This window comes from Neomonachus schauinslandi, chromosome 6 (assembly GCF_002201575.2).
Source record: "Neomonachus schauinslandi chromosome 6, ASM220157v2, whole genome shotgun sequence".
NCBI lineage: Eukaryota > Metazoa > Chordata > Mammalia > Carnivora > Phocidae > Neomonachus > Neomonachus schauinslandi.
Genome location: NC_058408.1, coordinates 115828188 through 115847855, shown reverse-complemented (window position 1 = coordinate 115847855; position 19668 = coordinate 115828188).

Below are 19668 nucleotides of genomic sequence, written 5' to 3'. Positions count from 1 at the left end.
ACAGCTGTAATCATCAAGACATAATGGTACTGGCACAAAAACAAATACATAGATCAATGGAGCAGAATAGAGAACCCAGAAATGGATCCTCAAGTCTATAGTCAACTAATCCTTGACAAAGCGAGAAAGAATATCCAAAGGGAAAAAGTCTCTTCAACAAATGGTGTTGGGAAAATTGGACCGCCACGTGCAGAAGAATGAAACTGGACCATTTCCTTACACCACACACAAAAATAAACTCAAATGGATGAAAGAGCTAAATACGAGACAGGAATCCATCAAAATCCTAGAGGAAAACACAGTCAGCAACTTCGTTGGCCTTGGCTGCAACAGCTTCTTGCTAGATACATCTTCAAAGGCAAGGGAAACAAAAGCAAAAATGAACTATTGGGACTTCATTAAGATAAAAAGCTTTTGCATAGCAAAAAAAAAAAAACAGTCGACAAAACTAAAAGGCAGCCTATGAAATGGGAGAAAATATTTGCAAATATCTTATCAGATAAACAGTGGGTATCCAAAATCTATAAAGAACTTATCAAACTCAACACCCAAAAAACAAAAATTCCAGTCAAGAAATGGGCAGAAGACACGAACGCATTTCTCCAAAGAAGACAAATAAATGGCCAACAGACACGTGAAAAAATGATCCACATCACTCAGCATCAGGGAAATACAAATCAAAACCACAATGAGATACCACCTCACACCACTCAGAATGACTAAAATGAACAACTCAGGAAACAACAGATGTTAATGAGGATGCAGAGTAAGAGGAACCCTCTGACACTGTTAGTGGGAATGCAAATTGGTGCAGCCACTGTGGAAAACAGTATGGAGGTTCCTCAAAAAGTTAAAAATAGAACTACCCTACCACCCAGCAATTGCACTAATAGGTATTTACCCAAAGGATACAAAAAAGTGATCCAAAGGGGCACCTGCACCCCAATGTTCATAGCAGCAATGTCCACAATAGCCAAACTATGTAAAGAGCCCAGATGTCCATCGACAGATGAGTGGATAAAGAAGATGTGGGGTGTGTGTGTGTGTGTATAATATATGTGGTGTGTGTGTATATACATATATGTAAAATATACAATGGAATATTACACAGCCATCAAAAAATGAAATCTTGGAGGTGCTTGGTTGGCTCAGTCAGATAAACGGCTGCTTTCGGCTCAGGTTATGATCCCAGGGTCCTCAGGATCGAGCCCCACATTGGGCTCCCTGCTCAGCAGGGAGTCTGCTTCTGCACCTCCCTGCCCCTCCCGCTCATACTCTCTCTCTCTTAAATAAATAAATAAAATCTTTTAAAAAAAAGACTGTCTTTAAAAAAAAATGAAATCTTGCCATTTGCAATGACATGGATGGAACTAGAGGGTTATTATGCTAAGCGAAGCAAGTCAGTCAGAGAAAGACAAATGCCATATGATTTCACTCATATGTGGAACTTAAGAAACAAAATAGATGAACATAAGGGAAGGAAAAGAAAAATAAAATAAGATAAAAACAGAGAGGGAGGGAAACCATAAGAGACTCTTAACTATAGGAAACAACTGAAGGTTGCTGGGGGGAAGGTGGGTAGGGGGATGAAGTAATTGAGTGATGAGCATTAAAGAGGGCACTTGAAATAATGAGCACGGGGTGTTATATGCAACTGATGAATCACTAAATTCTATCCCTGAAACTAATAATACACCATATGTTAACTAAATTGAATTAAAATAAAAAATTGAATAAAAATAAAAAAACAAACAAAAGATGTTAGTTTAAAAAAAAAAAAGATTAACAACGGAAGAAACACATGGCGTTGGGGAGGATGTAAAGAAAGTGGAACTTTCTTACACTGTTGGTGGGAATGCAAACTGGTGCAGCCACTCTGGAAAACAGTTGGAGCTTCCTCAGAAAGTTAAAAATAGAACTACTCTACGATCCAACAATTGCATTACTAGGTAATTACCCAAAGAATACAAAATACTAATTTGAAGACACATGCACCCTGATGTTTATAACAGCATTATCTACAATAGCCAAGTTATGGAAAGAGCCAAATGTATATTGACTGATGAACGGATAAAGATGTGGTATTTATAAACAAAGGAAATTTACTCGGCTATAAAAAAGAATAGTGCCATTTGCAATTACACGGATGGAGCTAGAAAGTATTATACTACACCAAATTAGTCAGTCAGAGAACATACCATGTGATTTCACTCATATGTAGAATTTAGAAACAAAACAAATGATCAAAAGGGAAGAAAAGAGAGAGGCAAACCAAGAAACAGAGTCTTAACTATAGAGAACAAACTGAAGGTTACCAGAGGGGAGGTGGGGAGTGTGTGAAATAGGTGATGGGTATTAAGGAGTACACTTGTTGTGATGAGTACAGGGTGTTGTATGTAAGTGCTGAATCACTAAATTGTACACCTGAAACTAATATTACAGTGTATGTTAACTAACTGGAATATAAATAAAAACTGAAGAAAATAAAAAATAAAATGTTTAACACAATTTTTTGTTTGCTTTTAGCCAAAACCTGAGATTAGATAATCTCAAATACATTTTTTGAAACATGATTAGATCCTACTTGTCCTCATGGTCCTATTACAAGGTTTAGATTTCATCTTATTGACAATGAAGTATCAAACATGCCCTAAAAAACCACAGATGATTAGCTGTACACATTGTATTAACAAGTCTGAAAAAGCCAAGATCAGAGTAGGAAAGTGGGTACAGACTCTGTTACCAGAATTGGAAGAAAGAGAATGATGGCTTAGGGAAGTGGCAGTGGGAATGGAATACAAGAGTACCAAAGTAGACTCTGAATCACTTGCACTGGACAAATCTGGTGTTGCCTTCAACTAACTGGTCAACTTCCAAAAACATGCAAGTCATCTTTTCCATAAAATATTGAGATTGAGCCAGATAATCTCTAGGGTCCACTTGAAAATACTCATGGACATAGCAACAAGATGCTGCAGGAACATGGAAATAATGTTCCACCCTGAGAGCTGAACAACTGACGAGTGTATGGAAGTGGTTGGGGTTCAGTAATGTAGGAATAAATCTAGGACTTGTGGTCAAACTACTGAAAAGAGTGTGAGTCTCCCAACATTTTAGTTACCATTGGTAATTTATTATACTTAAACTAATTAAATGCATTTATATTACCTTGAGATAGACTATACAGGTTGTGTGAACTGACCAATAGAAAAATGAAGACCAGAAATCTAAAACCGGATTGTTGCCAGCCATAGATGGTACCCAGTGAAGGATAAACCCTAATGTGGAGATTAATGCACTAGACTCTGGTGCTGTAAAATTTTATTTAGACAAATTCCTTAAGCTAATTGTATGTTGAAGATACAAATTTTTAAAAACTTCCATGAAGTATGATTGACATATACATATTTAATGTATACAACTTGAATGTTTGCAGTTAAGTATACATCCTTGAAACCATCATCACTATCAATGACATGAACCTATCTATCACCTCCAACTATTTCTTCCCGTAAACTTTGTTGTTGATTTTTTGCCCTTACATGGCAGGTAAAAGCACTTAATTTATCTACCCTATTAGCAAAATTTTAAATAGGCAATAAAATATTGTTAATTGTAGGTCCTATGTTATACAGATTTCCAGAACTCATTTATTATGTATAACTGAAATTTATCAATACCTTCCTATTTCCCCTTCCCCCCAGCCCCTGACAACCACCATTCTACTCTCTGCTTCTATGTATTTGATTAGATTCCACATGTGAATGAGATCATGCAGCGTTTGTCTTACTATGTTTGGCTTATTTTACTTAGAATAATGTCCTCCAGGCATATACATGTTGGTGCAAGTGGCAGTTTCTTCTTTGTAAAGTCTGAATGATATTCCATAATATATATATGTCACATTTTCTTTATCCATTCTTCTTTACATGGACTTTTAGGTTATTTCCACATCTTGGCTACTGTGAAAAATGCTGCAATGAACATGGGAGTACAGATATCTCTTTAAGATACATATTTAAATTCTATTGGATATATAACCAGAAGTGGGATTGCTGGATCAAATGGTAATTCTATTTTGAAATGTTTCAGGAAACACTAGATTGTTTATCAGAGTGACTGTATCAATTTACATTTTCATCAATAGTGTACAAGGGTTCCTTTTTTTTTTTTTCCACATCCTTGCTAACAGTTCTTATCCTTTGTGGGGACTTGTAGTAATAGGCATGCAAAGAAGTGTGAGGTGATATCTCATTGTTGTTTTACTTGTATTTCCCTTAGTGATGTTTACATTTCCATTAGTGATAATGAGCATCTTTTCCTGTACCTGCTGGTGATTTATATGTCCTCTATGGAACAATGTCTATTCAGTTTCTCTGCCCATTTTTTAACAGTTTGAATTTCTTGGGATCTTTATATATTTTGGAGACTTCATAGAAAAGGTGATTTTGGAAGACACAAGAAAGTTTCCACTTGGACAATGAAAATGGAGGGCATTTCAAGTGGGTCAACAGCATTTGTGAAGCATGCAGCTATAACATCATGCTTCTATATGTTTACAAGATGGTGACGGAAAATAGAACAACATGAGCTGAAGGCATAGGCAGACTTTAAATAATAAGTAATGTCAAATACCTGTGCAGGAAGAGAGTTTTTCAGTAGTTGAATGGAAATAGAGACTTTCAAGGACCAAAATAGGAAGATATGTGGGTGCTATTATTAGCATATCTCAAGGACAATAGGGGACTCATTAGTATTAAAATGCTGGTAAGGCATGGTCAGATTGCATTAGAAAGATTTCTATGGTTTCAGGACATCTGGGTGGCTAAGTTGGTTAATTGTCTGCCTTCTCCGGTCATGATCCCAGGGTCCTAGGATGGAACCCACATCGGGCTCCCTGCTCAGCGGGGAGCCTGCTTTTCCCAATACCATTGCCTGCCACTCCCTCTGCTTGTTCTCTCTCTCAAATAAATAAATAAATAAAATCTTTTAAAAAATAAAAAAGAAAGATCTCTATGGTTTCAATAGGGGATGTGAAGGGCTTTCAGAGTAACTGGAGTCTACAGTTTTATTAAATGTTCTGCCACAAGCACAGTGTTCTCCAGCCTTCGATTCCTTGATACCATCTTCTTTGCAGCCCACACAACAACCACTTTCAGGGGAACAATAATGGCTCTGCCTGCCTTCTACCTTCCAGCCATCACACTATGCCTTTCATTAGTGGGATTCAATCTGGAACTCTGCTGGCAACGGATTCTCTGAAATGTAGTTCCGGAGTGCCAGCAGCGGTGACCTAGAGGGTAGGATAGAGCAGCATGGAAAGAATCGCTGCGACCTCTTCCCTCCCAACCCGCCAAAAAAGAAAATGAAACAAAATCCAGCGCAGGGTGCTCCAAGATAATACTGCATCCTTAAAACACCACTAAGTTTTAAGGTAAACAATCAATAAAAGAAAAAAAAAGGTTTTATAAATTAAAAATACAATAGCTGAAAGAAAGAAATCATGAGGACTGCTGGCAGATAAGTAATGGAGAAGTTTTAGAAAGTAAAATACAGAAAGAAGGAGGTAGAAAATTTGTGGGGAGAGTAATTTGGTCCAGAATACCCAAATTCTGTTTATTAGGTATTTTGGAAGAGAGAACAGAGGAAAAAGAGGGGAATAAATTTTTTAAAAATATTTTATTTATTTGAGAGAGAGAGAATGAGAGAGAGCGAGAGCATGAGATGGGGGAGGGTCAGAGGGAGAAGCAGACTCCCGGCTGAGCAGGGAGCCCAAAGCAGGACTCGATCCCCAGACTCCAGGATCATGACCTGAGCTGAAGACAGTCACCCAACCAACTGAGCCACCCAGGTGCCCTGGGAATAAATTATGAAATTCACAAAAAGGCAATCACCAAATTGCCTGGATGAACAGCTCAATAAATTTTAAAAAGCTGGTATCTAGGCAGACATTATACAATTTTCAAACACCAAATATAAAGAAATCTTAAAATCTTTCCAGGTTAAAAAAAAATAAAAATACCTTTTCTGCAAAAGACCAAAGAATTCCATATATCAACTTCTTTTACAGCTTTTGTTATTGGAAGAAAGTGGGGTGTGGCTTTTAAGTTTTGGGTGAATGATTTTCCATGTAGAATCTTATAACCATTCAGCTATTGACAAAATGTTAAAACAAATTATACAACATTTAGGGAGGCCAGGAATCATAAAAGTTGCTTTTCATGCACCATCTCCCAGTTAAATTCTTGACAATTTTTTCCCATGAAATAAACAATCTCTCCCCTCAAAAAAAAAGTAAAAACTGTGCCTTTGTTTTGTCATCTGTGAAATAAAATGAGGATTGAGTAAATTCATACAAATAGTGCAATTTAAACAATGTCTCAGATGGATTTAGCAGTGGATCTACATATTTGCAGTTCTGAGAATAGTGATGATGATGGTGATGGTGATGATAGGCCCCAAAATCCCTGGATATAAAGCAGGAAAAGAATTCCAAGAGTTTTGGGGAGAAAACCAAGATCAGATTTTTTAAACAGCAAACGAAGAATAAAACCAAAGTCACGATAAAAGGGGAGGGGTTTTTAGAAACTCCAGGAGGTTAAATCCCACATTAAATTAAAGAGTTTAATTTTCTATAGTGGCAATTCCAAATACCTCTTTGACATTATATACAAAGGTTTTTTAATTGCCAAGCAAATATTGTTTATAAAACTACTATTAATTTCTAGTTCTTGTACATTTTGAATAGAGAATATGAATTCTATAATATCTGATTTATAAATTATTTTTAACTTATTGATACCTTCTTTATTCTTTAGTGTTGACCTTGGGCACATGCAAGGAAACTTTTTTCTCTTTATAGGATAAAGAGTTCCTTCTTTAGAAAGTCTCTGTGGTTTCATCTCCTTAGTTTCTGTAGAAATGTGAATTTTCCTCTATATTTTTCTGGATTCATACTTCCATGTTATTTGTTGAATGTCATTGAAGCAGTCTCTGATGGATAAAAACCTGACCTAGAAGAAATATGAGCTAACAATTAACAGAGAACCCAATCTAATAAATGAAGGGTTTGTGGTGACCAGTATGTGGACATATATCTATTAATCCAAACTTCATCTATTACAGGCACAACCTGGAGAACACTTTCCAGGTACAAAAACCCTTCTTACACTTCAGAGAACATCCCTCTCAGTAAAACTTGTCAACCAAAGTTTATGTGGAAAATATTAGTATTTGTAACTCCAAAACTCAATACAACATGAAAACAAATTATATGCAAGAAAATACTCAAATTCAATTACAAAGATGAATGTTCAAAAAACCACAGAATGTCAACAAAGTGGTAGGGGTTTTGGGCATTTTGTGGTACTAAGTAAGAACAGCCACATTAATGCAGAGAAAGCAATAGTTTGCCAAGAATCACATTAGTTTCTTGGATATCATGAAGTGAAGTTTTAAGTATTTTATACCCTAACATGATGATTACTATTTATACAGTGACATTTTTACTGTGTTTTAGAACATTGGTTGGTGGTTTGGAATGATTTAGTACAGATTATAGGGTGAGGAAGGCAAGTTAACTTTAAAGTTTTGCACTCATTTTTGTTTTTTTCTTTAACATGATATTTTATGCATTACTCATTATTTCATATATTATTGTGACTTTAAATGCATGTTTGATATTTAGTTATATTTCAGCAATTATTCAGCTATATATTCCACAGTTGTAACTTGACCATGGTTAAATTGCCATGTTACTAAGATATTCTTTGATGGCATTAGGCCGGGGAACTCAGGAATACTACCTTGGCCTGGACACATTCTCCTCTCAGTTAACTTCCAAGGGAATATATGCACAAAGAAGTCCACCTACAACAATGATCACTGAATAGAGCAGAGCTATAGTACTATGCTGCTCATTTAATGCCTTTTATAGCCAGACTAACATTCTTAATGAAGCAGGGCTAAGGTAGCAAACAGGGTGCCTAGAAAATTAATATTCACTCTAACACTAATTCTTGACATCCTGAGAACCTAGACAAACATCATATTGAAGGAATAATTAAATCTAGATATTATGTATGAACCTTCTGGTTCTGAGTGACCACATCTAACTCAGGTAAACGGTTACTATATGCCTTACTATCCAGTTCTTTAATAAGGGGGAAATCAAATTAACTACAGCAACGGATCATTGTAAGAATAATGAGATAAACTCAAATTAGCATAGTGTTATGCAGGTATTAAATTTTCCATAAAAGCAATTTTTCATTCATTCACTTAACCTTTCAATATATATTTATTGAGCATCTATACTTGCTTGGACTGTGCTAAGCAACCATCACCACCACACTTTCCATCATTATCTTCACCATCTTCTTCACCATCATTGTCACTATTACCATCATAATCCACTGATCATAAGGGTCTATCAGCACTGAAGGGCAGACAGATCAATTACCATGCAGGATTCAGAAAGGTAACTATAGGTGAGGTTTTAACTAGATCAAAACTGAGAATGAGAAAACAAATATTTTATGATAAAATAGTAACTGGACTATTCCAAATTGGTTGAATTATATGTTTTGCTACAAATTCTGTAGTCTCTTAAAATATATATATATTACAATTTCTCCTTCATTTTGTTGCTGACAGTCATCCACAGGGACCTGGGAATTTGAGGACAGCACTGATAAAAACATGAGTATACTCCTCTGTGAGAGAGTCTAAGTTAATGTTTCCTTTGGTATGCAGCAGGCAGTTAGGAAAAAATAATGGAATACTGAATTTTACTATCACTCTCTATATATTTTTCTGAGAGGCATTAAAATATGATCTACTATATGGAAGACAAAATTAAGTTTTTCTTATACTTAGAAATTTAGAAATTGTAATAAATGACAACCCCACTGGAATGGCTAAATGTTAAAGGGTGGATAAAACTCAGGGTTTTATCTGTAATACTAATATTGCAGCTGGGAATATAAAATAATACAATCAGTTGGAGGACAATGTGGCCATATCTGATAAAATTAAACATACATCTACCATATAACTTAGCAATCTTACATTGACCTAAGAGCAATTAAAATGTATGTCCACAGTTGTATACAGTGTTTATAACAGCTTCATTTATAATGATGAGGGAGCAGAAGGCTTGCTGAGGACAAAGCACAAGCTGACACCCTGTAACCTCCCGGCCCCCCAACTCCTGAGTGGGACATGTGTGATATTCTTCCAGGAAACTCCCAACTGTCTTAATGTTAATACTTGCTAGAGGTACTAAACCACATCAATAATAGCGAAAAATAAAAACAACCAATTGTCCAGATAATGAAATACTACTTGATGTGGTTTTGGAATATAAGTGAGGTTCAGTGGGGTGGAGTCCGGAGCTGATGACTAAGAAAGAATTCTTGAGACGTCTTTGGTGCAAAATGGTGGTTTATTAAAGCACCGGGACAGGACCCATGGGCAAAAAGAGCTGCTGCACTGGGGTTGTGAGGGGTGGTTGATTATATACTCTGGGGTTGGGGGAGGTAAGAAAAAAAAGGGAGGTTTGGAAAGAACTTTCATATGTTAAAGAAGACTCACAGGATACCAGACGGCTTGCCATTGTCAAGTTAAGGTTGTTTTTTGCTCTAGCAAGGCATTAATATTAAGATAGTTGGGAACTTCCTGGAGGAACATTACACTCTGCCCTCTTCAAGTATCTGTCAATGGGCTGTAGGTTATAAGGACATTTGATTGTATCTACATTTCCTTCTGGAAGCTAGGTTATTGATAGAAATGCTTAGTTCTAGATTGCTAAGACATTTGTAAACTGAGAGAGACTCAGGTCTTGCAGAATATAGGTTAACTATTTGTTTTTCCTTTTCTTAGCTTTAGGACAGCCAGGAGTGCAGGAGGAATGTCACATATAATCCCATGGGGGAAGGTTGTGGGGTGTCAGCTTCTGTCTTGTCCTCAGCTTGCCTTCTGTTCCCTCATCACTACTCAATCATAGAAAGAATAAACTACTAGTAAAATTAAATAAATGAATCTCAAAAACATCGTACTGAGAAGAGAAACCTGGCACTAATGAGTATATATTCGATTTCACTTATATGAAATTCCAGAAAAAGCAAAATGAATCTATAGTGAAATAAAACAGCATGGATTACCAGGGCCTGGGCACAGTGGTGGGGTTTGACAACAGGAACCAAAGAACTTTGCCCAATGATGAAAATGCTATATATTTTGAATGGGGTAAAAAAAAGATGAAAGGAGGGAGTATAAATAGGCAAGGATAAGTGATGCTGATTAACATGAGGAGACAGGGTTTCTACAATATAATAGAGGAAGGAAGAAATATGGAAACTGATGTAGCTTTGGAATGTTGGTGAGGTCCAGTGCAGATGGCCAAGAAAGAATTCTTTGGTGCAAAAAGGTAGTTATTTAAAGCACAGGGACAGGACCCATGGGCAGAAAGAGTTGCAGAACTGGGGCTGTGAGGAATCACTGATTATATACTTGGGAGTTGGGGGAGTTAAGGACAAAGGAAGGTGTCTAAAAGGACTTTTATATGGTAAAGAAGATTCTCAAGATGCTGGAGGCCTGGCTATTGTTAAGCTAAGGTTGTTTTTCCTTCTAGTAAGGCATGAACATTAAGACAGTTAGGAGCTTCCTGGAGGAATGTTATACTCTTCCTATCACAAGTCCTTCTCAATAAGCTGCAGGTCATAAAGAAATTTAACTTTGTTTACATTCCCTTCTGCCTCTGTTTCCCACATCACTCATGGAGGGGAAGGTGATGTTGAGGCTCCAGGAAGCTGAGTTATAGTCTCTGAAAGTTAGGCTATCGATAAGAATGCTTTTGCCTTGTATATCACTAAGACATTGGTAAACTGATGGAGATTCATGTCCTGCAGGACTGTGATCTTTATCAGTTAACCATTTGTTTCTCACTTCCCTTAGTTTAGGGCAGCCAGGAGTGCCTGAGGAGTGTTACAATATCCCACCTTGTTGGGGGCAGGGCGGGGGGAGGGGTTAGCATGTCAACTTGTGCTCTGTCCTCAGCTTGCCTTCTGCTCCCTCATCAGAAATCAACAGGATTCACCATGTTGCTTCTTATTGCTTCCATGGTAACAATTTTGGAAATTAACAGCAGGGATGACCAGGATCTGTTAAGGACATAGCAACCACAGGCTTAGATCCCTCAGGTATGAAGGTCTATGTTACCCTAGAGGGCAAGCAAATGAAACCAGCAGTCATGCTGGCAAAGGGTGAAGAAAAACATACTAAATGAATGAACATGAAGGAGATGACAGAATATTTATTTGGCCTTGGTAATGTGGGGGAAAAAAGGCAAAAGAAAAATTAGATATCTTTACTACCTATAGCCCACTGACAAGTCCTTGAAATAGGCAGAGTGATGTTCCTCTAGGAACTCAGCTGCCTTGATGTTAATACTTTGCTAAGGGCAAAAGGCAATCTTAACCCAACCCCCAGGATCCTGTAAGTCTACTTTAACATAAAAATTCCTGGGACGCGTGGGTGGTTCAGTCGGTTAACTGCCTGCCTTTGGCTCAGGTCATGATCTGGTGGAACCCCACATCAGGCTCCCTGCGCAGCGGGGAGTCTGCTTCTCCCTCTCCCACTCCCCCTGCTTGTGCTCATTCTCTCTATCAAATAAATAAATAAAAATGAATTTAAAAAAACCCATAAAAATTCCTTTGGAAACTTCCTTTATCTCTACCCCCCAAGATTCATGTTGGCAATCATCCCCCAAGCATATGAACCACTGATATATATCGAAGGGTCTCTTGTCTAAGGTTTTATTAGACAGTAATAAATGACCTTTTCGCAACAATAGCTAGCACCCTCAAGGTCCTAGAAACCTTGCTTCCAAAATGCCTTAGAGACTTATACTATCCCTAACCCCCTCCCAACTTGAAAGTATATAATGGGCCACTCCTCATGACCCCATTGCAGCTCTTTCTGCCCATGGGTCCTGTCCCTGTGCTTTAATAAAACCACCTTTTTGCACCAAAGATGTCTCAAGAATTTTTTCTTGGCCATAGGCTTTGAACCCTAACATCTTTCTTACATCACAGGAACCAATGGCAGCAGCAGGGACTATGGCTCATTCACTTACCCTTCAGTTGTAAGTCAAGTTTTTTACTTTAAAAAATATGATGAACCACTACAGTGAAGAATAAGTAATAGGACAGGGTGAACTTAAGGTGATGTACAAGTATATCTAATTAGTGTAAAGGTGGATTAAGGAAGACACAGCTAGACCCCACCCATATTACTTTAGTATTCAATTTGTCAGGCAATTTGTAGGGTGTTTACTGCAAATTCCTGCAAACTCTGCCAGAGCACTATGTTCTGGGCCTAGGAGCACATTTTTCCATGCACAAGACAAGCAAGATGTGCTAGAAAAGGAACACTCCCACAAGCAATCCCCAGCAAATGATGGGTAGAGAATTGCTATATACACATCCTATCTTCTTTTTTTCTGGGTTTGAATAACTATGAAGAGTATTCTATACTATGACTCAGAATTCCCAGTGAGACTGGGCTCCAAGTTCCCAAAAGGGTAACTGGCTTGGTAATACACAATTCTTTTTTACTATATCATTTTCCCTCCTCCCTACTGGTCTTTCATGAAATCAACTCTCCAATAAACTACTTGTCTTCAAATCCTTTCTTCTGGGTAGGCTTCTGGGCTAACTCAAACTAAGACATTGAGGTTTCTTCTACTACCTAGTTTATTTCTCCAGAAATTCACACCTTCTGTGCAAATTGTATACATAGTAATAATGTGAAGGTTATTCTGTGAATCCACCCTCATAACAGTTTTCATGGGCTGCTATATGAGGAATGCTTTTCACAAAGAAATGCCTTTCATTCCAAAATAACTTTGATTTCAAGTTCATTAAGAACTTCCTATTCCACCAAGATGGAATAACCCCTTTCCCCCAGGTCTTTCCTCTTTAAAATACAATACCCTGGGAGCGCCTGGGTGGGTCAGTCAGTTGAGCATTTGACTCTTGATTTCAGCTCAGGTCAGGATCTCAGTGTCCTGAGATCGAGAAGAGTTGGGCTCTGCACTCAGCAGGGAGTCTGCTTCTCCCTTCTCCTCTGGCCCCCCTCCCCCCGTTTGCATGTGCACACACACACTCTCTCTCTCTAAATAAAATAAATAAATCTTTTAAAAAATAAATAAAAAATAAAATAAAATACCCTGGTCAGGGGTGGGGGGGCGACGATAGGTTGGAGGTGGAGTAGGAGGTCCCCAGGTTCATCTGGTTCCACAAACACAACTAAATAACTATCAAAGCATCCTAAATACCCCAGAAACCAACCTGAAGACTGATAGAACAAACTCCATAAGAAGGTAGAGAAGAGGACACATCAAAGAAGGTAGGAAGTGTGGGGACATGGTTTTGGGGAGAAAGAGATTGCAGGTGCTGCAGAGGAGAGTAAGTTTGGTCGTGGGGAAGGGTAAGAGAAAGTAGAGCACACAGAGGAATGCACAAGAACATTTCCCCAAAGCCAATGACTGGGAAAATGAGTGAGGCTGATTTTTATGAGTTCTTGTAACCAGCTGGACTTAAAGCCTGGAGTTTTAAAGGTCTCAGGCTTGGCTGGGATAGAGACTGGAGGGCACTGCACTGCTTCTGGAGAAAAGGCAAGCAAACAACCCTGGAGTCAGATGGCACGGAAACAATGATTTGAAGAGTACCTGGGGCACACAGGTGGGAGATCTTTTGGTGCATGTCCCTGAAAGGCAGCAATCATGGGGATGCCTCTCCAGGAACAAAGGAGCTGGCTGGCAACATTTCCCTTACCAACCCCTCAGCATAAACACAAAGCCACCTGCAGGGAAACAACACATTACTGACACCAGTTACCTAACTTGCTTACACCAAGTCCCACACCCCTGCACTCTGGCTGGACTCCCCTTCTCAGTCAAGCTTGCTTCAACCCAGCATGGTGGGCACCTTTCTCAGAAGACAAGCAGAAACCCCTACCCAGACCACATCGTCCATCCAGAGAGTTCTGCAGAGCTTCAGTTCTGGTGGAAGGATATCAGGTCTCATTTCAGAAGCAGACCAGAGCACACCTAGTTAAAACTTGCCACATTCTGGCCAAGGACCAAACACTGCCCACAGCAGGCAAGGAGAGCCTCTGCAGACAAGTGTCACAGAGAATGAAGCCATCAAATCACAACCACACAGCACACACCAGAGACACTCCCTGAAGAGCCAAGCCCTGGACACTACATGACCTCTTCTGCATATCCATTACTCTCCAGAGCAGGAAACATAACTGGCATTTCTAACAGAGAAAAGGCAGAGACCTATACAAAATGTCAAGATGGAGGAATTCATCCCAAATGAAAGAACAAGATAAGGCCATGGCCACATTTCTAAGCAAAACAGATATAAGTAACATGCCTAGTGGAGAACTTAAAGCAACAATCATAAAGATACTCACTGAGCTTGAGAAAAGAATGGAAGACTTCAGGGAGACACTTATCACAGAGATAGAAGAGTTAAAAAAGAATCAATCAGAAATTAAGAATGCCATAACTGAGATTGGAGACAGGCTTGATGCAATGAATAGCAGGCTGGAAGAAGTAGAAAATGAATTAGTGTTAAAGAAGACAAAATAATGGAAAATAAGGAAGCTGAAAAAAAGAGAAAGGAGAATTATGCAACAGAAGAATAGACTTAGGGAACTCAGTGACTCCATGAAACATAATAACATTCATATTACTGAAGTCACAGAAGAAGAGAGAGAAGGGAGGCAGAAATTTATTTGAGAAAATAATAGCTGAAAACTTCCCTAATTTGGGGAAGGAAACAGACATCTAGATCCAGGAGGCACAGAGAACTCCCATCAAAATCAGTAAGACCAGGCCAACATATTGTAATTAAATTTGTAAAATACAGTGATAAAGAAAAAATCTTAAAAGCAGCAACAAACAAGTCCTTAACTTACAAGGGAAGACCCATAAGGTTAGCTGCAGATTTCTCAACAGAAACTTGACAAGCCAGAAGACAATGGCATGATATACTCAACGTGCTAAATGGGAAAAATATGTAGCCAAGAATACTTTCTCCAGCAAGGCTATCATTCAGAATAGGAGAGTTAAAGAGTTTCCCAGACAAACCAAAACTAAAGGAATTTGTGACCACTAAACCAGTGCTGCAGGAATATTAAAGGAGACTCTTTGAGTGGAAATGGAAGACCATAAGTGAAAAAGACAAGAAAGAATCTCCAGAAACAATGACCAAAAAAAGTAATAAAATGTCATTAAATACAAATCTATGTATAATTACTCTGAATGTAAATGGACTAAATGCTCCAACAAAAGACATAGGGTGTCAGAATGGATAAAAAAGCAAGACACATCTATATGCTACCTACAAGAGACTCATTTTTTTTAAAGATTTATTTATTTATTTGAGAGAGAGCAAGGGTAGAGGCAGAGGGAGAGAGAGAGAGAATCCTTAAGCAGACTCCCCACTGAGCATAGAGCCCTATGTGGGGTTTGATCCCAGGACCCCAATATCATGACCTGAGCCAAAATCTAAAGTCAGATGTTTAACCAACTGAGCCACCTAGGTGCTCCTACAAGAAACTCATTTTAGACCTAAAGACGCTTGCAGATTGAAAATGAGGGAATGGAGAAATATTTATCATGCAAATGGATGTCAAACTTGACAAACTTGATTATAAAACAGACTGTAACAAGAGCTTAAGAAGGACACTATATCATAATAAAGGAGACTATCCAACAACAAGATTTAACAACTGTAAATATTAAAAAAAAAAACTGTAAATATTTATGCAACCAACATGGGAGCACCCAAATAAATAAAACAATTAATAATAAACATAAAGGGACTCATTAATAGTAATACAATAATACTAGGGAATATACAACTCCCTTACATCAGTGGACAGATCATCTAAACAGAAAATCAACAAGGAAACAATGGCTTTGAATGACACACCGACCAGATGGACTTAATAGATGTATTCAGAACAATCTATCCTAAAGCAGCAGAATACATATTCTTCTCAAGTACACAAGGGACCGTCTCCAGAGTAGATCACATATTAGGTCACAAATCAGGCCTCAACCGATACCAAGAGTGAGATCATACCATGAACTTTTTCTGAGCACAAAGCTTTGAAACTGGAAGTCAACCACAAGAGAAAATTGAGAAACACCACAAATACATGGTGGTTAAACAACAAGACACTAAACAATGAATGGGTTAACCAGGAAATCAAAGAAAAAATTAAAAATACATAGAAACAAATGAAAATGGGCATCTTGGCTCAGATGTCCATCAACAGATGAATGGATAAAAAAGATGCAGTATATATATATACAATGGAATATTACTCAGCCATCAGAAAGGATGAACACTTACCATTCACATCAATGTGGATGGAATGGGAGGGTATTATGCTGAGCTAAGTAAGTCAATCAGAGAAAGACAATTATCATATGTTTTCACTCATATATGGAATATAAGAAACAAGGCAGAGGACCATAGGAGAAGGGAGGGAAAACAGAATGGGAAGTCATTAGAGAGGGATAAAAACCATGAGAGACTCATAACTATAGGAAACAAACTGAGGGTTGCTGGAGGGGAGATGGGTGGGGAGAATGCGGAATTGGGTGATAGGCATTAAGGGAGGCACATGATCTGATGAGGACTGGGTATTATATGCAACTGATAAATTATTGAACACTATATCTGAAACTAGTGATGTACTATTGAATTTAAATTAAAAAAAAAAAGAAATGAAAATGAAAACACAATGGTCCAAAACCTTTGGGATGCAACCAAAGTGGTCTAAAAAGGGAAGTATCTAGCAATATAGGCTTACCTCAAGAGGCAAGAAAAATCTCAAACAATCTAAACTTACAGCTAAAGGAGCTAGAAAAAGAACAACAAATGAAGCCTAAAGCCAACAGAAAGAAGAAAATAATAAAGATTAGAGTAGATATAATGATATAGAAACCAAAATATAGAACAGATCAATGAAACCAGGAGCTGGTTCTTTGAAAAAATTAATACAACTGATAAACCCCTAGCAAAACTTATCAAAAAGAAAAAAGAAAGGGCCCAAATAAGTACAATCACAAACGAGAGAGGAGAAATAACAACCAGCACCACAGAAATACAATTATAAAATAATATTATTAAAACCTATATGCCAACCAATTGGACCACCCAGAAGAAATGGATAAATTCCTAGAAACATATAAACACCCAGAACTGAAAAGAAGTAGAAAACCTGAACAGACCAATAACCAGCAAAGAAATCGAATCAGTAATGAAAAATCTCCCAACAAACAAAAGTCCAGGACCAGATGGATTCACAGGAGAATCCTACCACACTTTTAAAGAAGAGTTAATACCTATTCTTTTCAAACTATTCCAAAATATAGAAGAAAAACATCCAAATTCATTCCATGAGGCCAGCATTACCTCATTACCCTGATACCAAAACTAGACAGACTCCACTAAAAAAGAGATCTACAGGCCAATATCCCTGATGAACATGGATGCAAAAATTATCAATAAAGTACTAGCAAATCAAATCCAAGAATACAGTAAAAGAATCATTCACCATGATCAAGTGGCAATTATTCCTGGGCTGCAAGGGTGATTTAATATTCAAAAATCAACCAACATGATATACCACATTAATAAAAGAAAGGATAAGAACCATATGATCCTCTCAATAGATGCAGAAAAAGCATCTGACAAAGTATAATATCCATTCATGATAAAAACATGTAGGTTTAAAGGGGAACATACCTCAACATTATAAAGGTCATATATGAAAAACCCGCAGCTAATACCATCCTCAATGAGGAAAAACTGAGAGCTTTTCCCCTAACATCAGGAACAAGACAAGTATGTCCACTCTCACCACTGTTATTTAACATAGTACTGGAAGTCCTGCCTCAGCAATCAGACAACAAAAAGAAATAAAAGGCATCCAAACTGGTGAGGAAGAAGTCAAATTTTCACTATTTCCAGATGACATGATACCCTATATGGAAAACCCAAAAGATTCCACCAAAACATTGCTAGAACTGATACATGAATTCAGTAAAGTCATGGGATATAAAATCAACATATAGAAATCTGTGGCATTTCTAGACACCAATAATGAAGCAACAGAAAGAGAAATTAAGAAATCAATCCCCTTTAAAATGCAACAAAAATGATAAGGTGCCTAGGAATAAACCTAACCAAAGAAGTGAAAGACCTGTACTCTGAACACTATAAAATACTGAGGAAAGCAATTGAAGAGGATACAAACAAGTGGAAAAACATTCCATGCTCATGGATCAGAAGACCACATATTCTTCAAATGTCTATACTACCTGAAGCAATCTACACATTAAATAAAATCCCTATCAAAATACCATCAGCATTCTTCACAGAAATAGAACAAACTATCCTAAAATTTGTAGGGAACCACAAAAGACTGCAAATAGCCAAAAGAAACTTGAAAAAGAAAAACAACTGGAAGCATCACAATTCCAGACTTCAAGTTATATTACAAAGCTGTGGTGATCAAAACAGCATGGTACTGGCACAAAAATAGACATATAAATGAATGGAACAGAATAGAAAACCCAGAAATGATCCCACAGCTATAAGGTCAGTTAATCTTCGACAAAGCAGGAAAGAATATCCAAAGGGAAAAAGGCAGTCCCTTCAACAAATGGTGTCGGGAAAACTGAGAAGCAACGTGAAAAAGAATGAAACTGTACCATTTTCTTACCCATACACAAAAATAAATTCAAAATGGATGAAAGACCTAAATGTGAAACATGAAACCATAAAAATCCTAGAAGAGAACACAGGCCATGACCTTTGATATCAACTACAGCTACTTTGGGGTTTTTTTTTTTTTTTTTTTTTTTTTTTTTTGACAGAGAGAGAGATAGCAAAAGCAGGAACACAAGCAGGGGGAGTGGGTGAGGGAGAAGCAGGCCTCCTGCCGAGCAGGGAGCCCGATGTGGGACTCGATCCCAGGACCCGGGGTTCATGACCTGAGCTGAAGGCAGACACTTAACGACTGAGCCACCCAGGCGCCCCTATAGCTACTTTGTTCTTGATATGTCTCCTGAGGCAAGGGAAACAAAAGCAAAAATGAACTACTGGGACTTCAAGATAAAAACGTTTTTGCACAGTGAATGAAACAATCAACAAAACTAAAAGATAAACTTCAGAATGGGAGAAGATATTTTATTTATTTTTGACTCTGGAAAGATTTTAAGATTTCTTTATATTTGGAGCTTATAAATCATATAATGTCATGTCTAGATACCAGCCTTTTTAATTTATTGAGCTTTTCATACAGGCAATTTGGAAACTGTCTTCTTTGTGTATTTAATAATGTATTCTCCTCTTTTTCCTCTGTTCTTTCTTCCAAAATACCTAATAAACAGAATTTGGGTATTCTGGACCAAATTAGTCTCCCCACAAATTTTCTACTTCCTTTTCTGTATGTATTTTACTTTCTGAAACTTCTCAATTACTTATCTGCCAACAATCCTCATGATTTCTTTCTTTCAGCTAATATATTGTTACTTTATAAAAACTTTTTTCTTTTGTTGAATTGTTTACC